This window comes from Orycteropus afer, unplaced genomic scaffold (assembly GCF_000298275.1).
Source record: "Orycteropus afer afer isolate SDZICR_OR568_19922 unplaced genomic scaffold, OryAfe1.0 scaffold00014, whole genome shotgun sequence".
NCBI lineage: Eukaryota > Metazoa > Chordata > Mammalia > Tubulidentata > Orycteropodidae > Orycteropus > Orycteropus afer.
This window is the reverse complement of record NW_006921601.1, coordinates 9,000,853-9,010,022: the sequence shown is the minus strand read 5'-3', so window position 1 is coordinate 9,010,022 and position 9,170 is coordinate 9,000,853. Positions and strand designations below refer to the sequence as shown.

At 41.6% G+C, this 9,170-nt stretch overlaps 1 pseudogene; it reads right to left on the bottom strand.

Annotated features, from left to right (window-relative positions):
* Positions 1–8,444: 8,444 nt before the first annotated feature.
* On the bottom strand, positions 8,445–9,003 carry LOC103210841 (annotated as a pseudogene).
* Positions 9,004–9,170: the final 167 nt, after the last annotated feature.

Genomic DNA, 9,170 nt, shown 5'->3' with positions numbered 1-9,170 from the left:
GGCTCAAACATAACAATGATTGTGAGGATAGTGCAGGGCTGTGAGTGCTTTGCTCTGTTGTACATAGGGTTGTTATGAGTCAGAACTGACTCAACAGCACTTAACAATAACGACAACAAGGTTGCTGACAGTTCCAATTTCTCCACATCCTCCCTAACATTTTTTATTTTCCATTCTTTTGATTTTAGCCATCCTAGTAGGAGTGAAGTGGTGTCTCATTGTTGTTTTGATTTGCATCTCCCTGATGGCTAATGATATTGAGTATCTTTTTCATGCACCTGTTGGCCATTTGTATATTCTCTTTGTCTATTCAGATTCTTGCCATTTTTCTATTGGGTTATTTGTCTCCTTTTTTTTTTTTGTGTTGTTGTTAAGATGTAGGAGTTGTTTATATATTCTGGATATTAAGCCATTATCTAATATGTGGTTCCTCAATTTTTCTAAGTGAGTAGTCTTTTCTCTTTGTTGATAAAGTCCTGTGATGTATAGAAGTTTTTAATCTTGATGAGATCCCATTTATCTATTTTGTCTTTTGTTGCTTATATTTTTGGTGACACATCTAAGAATCTATCGTTGAGGACAAGGTCCAAAGCATTACCCCAATGTTTTCTTCTAAGAATTTATGGTTGTAGTTCATACATTTAGGTCTTTTACCCATTTGGAGTTAGTTTTTGTATATGACGTTAGGTATGGGTCTAACTTCAAGCTTTTGCCTGTGAAAATCCAGTTATCCCAGCCCATTTATTAAAAAGGCTATTGTTTTCCCATTTTATGGATTTAACATGCTTGTTGGATATTAATTAACCATAGATATGCACACCTAATTCTGGGCTCTCATTTCTATTCCTTTGAGAACACTGGAACAAAAACATTGCCTGTTATTGTACCAATACCAGACTACACAGAGTTCTTTGCTTGAGTTCTTTGTTTGAGTTCTTTTATAGTTGTAGTCATTCTCCACTAAAGACTTTGCAGACTGCATTTCTTTTTTTATTATTATTATTATTTATTGTGATTTGGGTGAAGATGTACAGAGCAAATTCATTTTCCATACAGCAGTTCACATATACTTTGTCTCATGTCATTGACCACAGTTTGCCACAATGCAACAGCTCCCCTCCCACTTCCTCTCCCTAACCTCTTCCCAGTGTCCATCCCTCCATACTCTCCTGCCCCCTGAGCTGTCTCCCTGTGCATAAGCAGCCCTTTCTTCTCCCATGATTGTTCTCTCCAGGGCGTGTGTCTACTTGAGGTAAATGTTTAACTCACATGCCTGTACTTTGTTTGGCTGGAAACCACAGGTGTGAGTTCAATTCCAGACCTGAAGGGCAGCTAGGGGCCATAGTCTCAGTGGTTCCACCAGGAGACTGCATTTCTTATGTCATGAACTTTAAAAATGTCACTTATAATGGCTGCACGATATCCTAGCTAATGAACGCAACATACTTTTTTACCCTTTCATTCTTGTTGGACATTTCAAACTTTTTCTTTTGTCATGGATTAAATTGTGTCCCCCCAAAATATGTGTCTACCTTTCTGGGCCATGATTCTCAGTGGTTTGGCAGTTATGTAATGCTATAATTGTCAGTTATGTAATGATTCCCCATGATGTGATCTGATGGGAAAAACCAATCTCCTGTAAAAGGATTAGGGTAGGATGCAACCTTAATCCCATCACAGTCCTGATTGGTTGTATGGGGAGTTTCCCTGGGGTGTGGCCTGAAATACCTTTTTAATCTTATAAACAATGAAAGGAGAGAGAAGAGAGCAGAGAGAACAGGGGACCTACTACCATCAGGAAAGAAGAGCCTGGAGGGAGTGAGGTGGGTCTTTTGGACCCAGGGTCTCTGCTAGAACCAGGAGACACACGGAAAGAATCTTATCCTAGAGCCAGTGCTCTGAATTTGGACTTCTGGCATCCTAAACTGTGAAAGAATGAATTTCTGTTTGGCAAAGCAATCCACATGTGGTATTTCTATTATGTTGTTGTTGTTGTTGTTATGTGCTGTCGAGTCAGCCCTGACTCATAGCGACCCCTCCTTGGGTTTCCGAGGCAGTATCACTACGGAAGTAGGATTGCCCAACCTTCCTTCCGAGGAGTGGCTATAACTAAGATATCTTTCTTTTTACTTTTTCATTATTTCAGATTATTTCTTTAGAACAGAGAGTCTTGGCTATCTAGAGTCAAATGGGGGAATTTCCTGGGAAGAGACAGAGAGATAAAGGAGCTATTCTTATGACACTTTCCACCACTCCACAAGAGATAACTCCAGAGGAGTTTAGGAAGGGGTAGGGAATTTTCCTGTTGACCATGATGCAGAGGAACACCCTCCCCAACCTTGATGGACTTCTCTTTACAGCCATCTGTTTCTCTCATTCCTCCTCAGGCTCTATATATGTATGAGGTTGGAGAAGGGGATAAATGCATTCTCGTGCCTAAGGCATTTGACTGCTAACCAGAAGGCTGGTGGTTCAAACCCACCAGCCACTACTCAGAAGGAAGATTGGGCAATCTACCTTTGAAGTGCTACCACCTCGGAAACCCAAGGAGGGGTCGCTATGAGTCGGATTTGACTTGACAGCAGTGAGTTTTTAGTTTAGTCCATGAGAAGGATCACCTTCACTTTCTTTTGTAGAGGTTTGAGTTCCTCATTTTCAAAAGGCTCATGGCCATTTTAGGAATATTGTATTTTTCTTGGTCCTGTAAGAAAGCAGTCTAGCTGGTCATCTTCATTAGGCAATGACTGGAACCCAGCGGAGACAGAGCTGGTTGGCTTCTCTTCCATTTGGAGGAGTGATAAGGATAGTCAGTCCAATCTGCAGGGGCTGGATCTGTAGCCACCCCATCTGTCTCTCAAGCAAGGATGATGACTTCCTGCTCTCTTGGTAGCAAGTCATTTGTATTCCAGATATACCTCCTTGACCAACAGAGAAGGAACATATTTTAAAAGGTTAGAATTCATAAATCTTTCCAAGCACTCAGATATCAATTTCAGCAATTCACTGTTCATCACCTAGGACATTTTTACTCTAGTTAAGAAACAAAAGAAAATTTTCTATTACATCTTTTCCCCTTCCCACTCTGGAAAGCATTTGGATAAATTTTATAGGCCAAACCACCTGAATTAACTCAATTCTGAAATTGAGATTTGAGATTTTCCAGATATTTCAAGACATATTGTGGCACCTAAAACATTGTCAATAGGTAAAATTTTATTAATTGATAAAGATTACTACCTGTAATATTATTTTAGGAAAACAATACAAAGTTTAGGGGAAAGCCTGGTGGCATGGCAAGAGTATCATTATGGGAATCTGTAGGTTAAATAAGGAGTGTACTTGTGTCATTTTAGGCTAACCAGCCTCTCTGAGCCTGTTTCATCTTCTGTACATGGCAAAGCAATGCTTCCTGTTCATCTCACTTGCAGGTGTCATGGGCATGAGAGACAATCGTTAATTGGTAATTAACTCCATGGTGGAATCTACTGGAGCAGCTGAGTAGCTGCTTTAGGGATGTGGGCTGCTTCTAGTATCTAAGAAGCAACCTTGAGGAAGGGCTCCAGCTTTTTGGCATGCTTGAACCCTACATGTAGCCAAGTCGTTCAACAGCCTGCCATGCCCTGCTGATCTTAGGAGTTCTTCTGGATTTGAATTAGTGGCATACCATGTTGTTTGGTAACATCAGGACTGTGTATTTTTACTTGTCGACCTTGAGTTTGTCAGCCTTAGCAGCCAGCAGCTGTCTGAGTGAAAAAAAAGCCTCCAGCTTCAGTGGGCCAGGAGCAAGAGGCAGAGCTGAAGCCCAAGGCTGAGGGGCTTTCACTCAGCTCCTAGAGCTTGGCACTTTGAACTTGGACTTCTAGCCTCCAAAATCGTAAGATAATAAACTCCTGTTTGTTTAAGCCATTCCATTTGTAGGATATGCCTGTCTGAGTGGCACTAGGTAACTGAAACACTCAGGAATGAGAATCTGGCCACATACTGGTCGCATTTTGCTCCTCCCATTTTGCCCCTATTTTTGGTTTTGGCATTCTGACTCCATCACCCACAATTATTTTTTAGTTTCTTTCTCTGATTTTCTACCTTTTACAGCACCTCATAATCCAGAGTTTTGAGTATCTGAAGCACTTTAAACCCCTTTAAGTTAGGTTCCTGGGGCCCATAGCATGTTAGGAGGAGCACTGAGTTGGGAGCAAGAAGATCTAACTTCTAGTTTTTGTTCTGCACTAACTGGTAAGTTTCTTAACCTCTCTCTGTACCTTAATGTTCCCATATTAAACTTCAAGGAAGTAATGGTGGGTAGATACAACTTCTCTAGTCCCAGAATTCTGAGAATTTGGTAGGCAGAGATGAATTTTGAGCTTATTAGAGCAAGATAATCTTATGGGAAGGAGCTCTGGTAGCAAAGTGCCTAAAGCACTTGACTGCTAACCAGAAGGCTGGTGGTTCAAACCCACCAGCCAGTCCTCGGAAGGAAGATGGGGCAATCTACTTCCGTAATGATACTGTCTTGGAAAGCCAAGGAGGGGTCGCTTTGATTTGGGTCCAACTCCATGGCACATAACAACAACAACAACAATCTTATGGGAAATCAAAAGACGCAGACGGAAGGTGGGGGTAGATGCGTGTGAGATTCATCTCATAGACATCTTCACCAAACTCCAACCCTGAATGAGTGTGCAACAAAATAGAAGAGTGGGGAGTTGTGCTATAAACATACCTAAGTGAGAAGCCTCCTTTCAGGCACCCCACATAGGGCTGTAACTCACTCAAAACTGTATTACAGCTATAAACTGCAAAGAGTTCCTCTTGAAGAATTTATGAGGGGCCTGAAAGCTGTATATTTGCTCTAGAGACATCTATTGTTTGTTTATAATGTGTGCATGTTTAATTTGCAATAAAACTGGGAATCACTGCTATACAAATAGGCAAGTTTTCCACCCTCAAGTGCTTGCTGTCTTGGTTGAAGGAAGATGGGAGAGGAGAAATTTAAGGAAACTATCACTTTGCCCTGTTAGTGGAAGAATTTTGACTTGCTGCTTTATGGCTAAAAGGCTGTTTTGTTGTTTTGTTGTGCTTTTGGGATAGGACACTCTGCCCCAGGGGATTAGAGGAAGGCTTGAGGGGCCCTTAAATGTCTCATTATCATGAATATTCTCTTATTAGAGTTCTACAGCACATGAATCCCTCCCTGGGTAATTCCCCACTACATATGGAACGTACAGGTTAACGGTGGGAGCTCACAGACCTGAGATCCTAAGGATACTTCAGGCCCTAATTTTGTCTGAAGAAGGAACTGGGAACATGGCAGTTTGGGTGAGGCTAACTAACTGGTAGGGGAAGGAAGCACAGGTGGAGTACTATGGAGAACAATATGGGGACTGTGTCAGGGCGTGAGAGAAGAGGGTCAGCCCAGAGGAAGAGAGGAAGGCACTGAAATTTGCTGAGAATTTCATATACCAGGCTCGGTGCAGGTGGTTTAAATATATGACCTCTTTCAGCATACTCAGAAGCTCTGAGGGATAGGGATTATTGTCCTCATTTTATACATGAGGCATCTGAGACACAGAGAGGTTAAATAGGTCAGTTTCAAGGTCACATTGTCAGTAAGTGGTAGAATCAAACTGTCTAACTCTAAAAGGTGTTGCTTTAAACCTGCGTGACATAGCACCTTGTTTTGATTGGCCTTATGGGAGAACTTACTTCTCTTGCTGGGCAGAGTTTTTGTGGACTAAGATGGGATACTCAACTTTTCTCCCTAGCTCCTAGGATGCTGTATTGAAAAGATAGATGGAGCCTTGGGAATAGGGCCTGGGACATAGTGTCTTCGTTACCAGGAGGAAACCTGGGATATCTACTTAGGAGGGCTGAGTTAAGCCATCTATAGAACTCTTTGACTTTGGCAGGATCCTTATCTTCATCAAGAACCTTACCTTCATCTTCTCATTTGTAAACTGGGAAAACACCTACTTCTTAAGATTGTTGAAAGGCTCAAAAGAGGTAGTGAATTGGAGCCATCCTCCAAGTCTAAAGCTCTAGATAGGTATTACCATTAACAGTAGACTCTTGACAACACACTTTCAAGGATTTCATTATGCAGGAGAACTTAAAGGCTGAAAGCTGGACGCTTCACCCCAGAGAATGATAAGCTGCTAATTCTAAGTTATCTTGCAAAAACAGGAGGGAATCCAAGTCCCAGGGACTTAATTAGTAAGGACTCTATAGTTGCACTGGTAGCATAGTGGCTAAGGCACTTGACTGCTAACCAGAAGGCTAGCAGTTCAAATCCACCAGCCACTCCCCGGAAGGAAGATGGGGCAATCTACTTCTGTAGTGATACCGCCTTGGAAACCCAAGGAGGGGTCGCTTTGGGTCGGGTCTGACTCAACGGCACACAACAACAACTATAGTTGCACAGCTAAAATTTCCTCCCACCCTTTAAATACAAAACTTATTTTTGGAAAAATAAACCAAGGAGAATGTTCAGGAGAGGAGCCTCTTAAATAGCTTGTGAACAAGGGCAGCAGCAGGAACCTTGGAAGTGAAGGAAATCCATGGGTTTTATTTTGAAGTACACAGGGCCATGACTGCATTTTATCAATAAAATGGTGCTGCTTAAAGGCCAAGACCCACCACGGGCAGGGTTAAAGCTTGTGGTTTCTCTTGGGAAATATCTGTCAGAAACATTCATTTTATTCCACAGATGCATCTTTGGAAGAGAGGATTTCATACAAAATGAAAACAAAGTATATTTCTGACAGACAAGTAAATGCCCCTTTGTGAAAGCAATAATAACATGTTTGTCAGGGAGGTGCAGAATCTCAAACTTATTTTTGATACAGATTCAATTGCTCCTTTAATCCCAAATAACCACTCCATAACTGTATGAAACAGAGCAGCCTACAGATAATTGCTGAAATGGGAAAGAGGCAAACCCACTGCTTTCTAACTTGAAAGGATTTAGCCTGCCTTTCAAAAGAGGTGTACAAAAGAAATGCTCACATCCAGCAAAATGCCTCCTCGGCCTCTCCTAACTGCAGACACACTTGGAAACCAGCCATTTATCTCATGTCCAAGATGGTGGGAAGTACTCTTTTGTAATCACCACCATCTCCCCCAAAGTACATAGATTGAAACATCAAAAATTCATAGAATAATAGATGTCAAAGATGGAAAAGATGCATTGGGGTCATGGATCCTGTCTCCAGTGGTCCAGACAGCAGAAATAATCATCTTCCTTGACCCAGACAGCACCTCACACATGCCTCCCAGCTGAGCAGCACTGAGTGCTTGTACATTGTTTTTTTAGATGGAGAATGATTCTTCTTCCAAAGTCTGTCTCTGACTGGTGTTCAGGTTGTGCTTACTCAAATACTTCCCTCTCTTCTTCTCTAGATATTTCTTCTAGGATTCTGAAACTCTAGGCTGAACAGAGACAAGCCTAGTGTGTGCAAGTCAATTCTAGAACCAAATGAGAACATAGGTTTTGTTTGTGATTGGGGAAATGGACAGATAGTAAAGGCCACCATCAGGAATCATTAAGAGACCTTAAGAATTGAGTTAGGGAGGTGGTCAAAGTCATGGTCCAAAAGCTTGGGCTTGGATTATGCATGCTGCAATTACTACCAAGTGTGTTCTGACCACAACTGTATAATTACTGAAGTCTAATCTGTGCCAGCCCCTGTGCTAGGCCAGTCCTGCCGATATACAGTTGAATGAGATAGAGAAAAGACTAAAAGAGCTAGCCTCTCCTTTATCAAAAACCAAACTCATTGCTCTCGAGTCAGTCTCAACTCATAGAAACCCCTCTTTGGGTTTCCGAGGCAATATCACTATGGAAGTAGATTGCCCAATCTTCCTTCCGAGGAGTGGCTGGTGAGTTTGAACTGTCAGCCTTCTGGTTAGCAGTCAAATGCCTTAGGCACTATGCCACCAGAGCCCCTAGAAGTCCACAATCTAGTGAAGGCTCTGAACCGAAAGCTTTAAAATAATTGCAAGTGCAGTGGCAGGAAGATGCATCATGCATTATGGAGCACAAGGAAGGGGCACGAGACCCAGTCTGTGATGGGGATGAGTGGTCATTTGACCCAAGTTAGGAAAAATGGACAATGACATAAGGGCCAATTTGAGGAGAGGAGAAAAAGAAAAAAGGACCTCAACTACTTACAGGAGGGTGACTTGGAAAGGGAAGAATATCATATTTTGTCCTTTAATGTTTTGGACCTTGTTTGTGAACTTGGTGTGGTTTGTTTCCATCTTTTAGAATACTGATAAATAATCAACATCTGACATGCTTGGTTCTAAATTTTTTTTTTCTTTTCTTTTGGCATTTAACAATTTTTAAGTGTATAATTCAATGACATTAATTGCATTCACCATGTTGTATAAGTACCACTACTACCCACTTCCAGCAGTCTTTTTTTTTTTTTACTTTTATTTGCATTTTATTTTATGCTGAATTTACTCTCATGCCATAGGTTCTGTTTCTTCAATTTCTTCTGGGATATCTTTTTCTTTTGTGCAACCTCCTCTTCTGCTTTAGGAACAATTTGTTCCTTTTCAGGAAGCATCATCTCAAAGTGGCGGGGAAAGCTCATATATGGGTTGATCTGACCATGAGCTCTGTAAGTGCGGTGGCACATCTTGGGGGCTTTGTTCACCTGGTTGTGCTCAATGACCAGAGATTCTACATCTAAACCCTTAAGTTCAGCATTACTCTCTGCATTTTTAAGCATGTGCACCAAAAATTCAGCACTGTTTTTGGGCCACTGACCCTGTGTCCAATGCAACTGTTTGGCCTGGGCACACCTACCAACTCACCATTGTAATGTTGGAATGGCACACATTGCTTCTGCAAAGTGACATCTTTCAAATATTTGGTGGCTTTTTGGATATGCATACCCTTGATGGCCTGGGCAGTTTCACGGGTATTCTTAAAATGGACCCGAAGATTTGAACCTTTTGATTTGGATGATTTTCTGGGTCAAATGAGTAGCAAACCATTTTGGAAGATCACCTCAGGATGCTTACAGGAAGAGCCCAACAGTCTTCTTTTACCCAAAAAAGAAGCACATGGTTCTGATCATTTGAACTCTCAAACTATCAGTTAAGGAGTTGAAGTTCTGTGAAGAGGGTATCTTATAACCAGTGAGCATGGCAGGTTTAGAAAC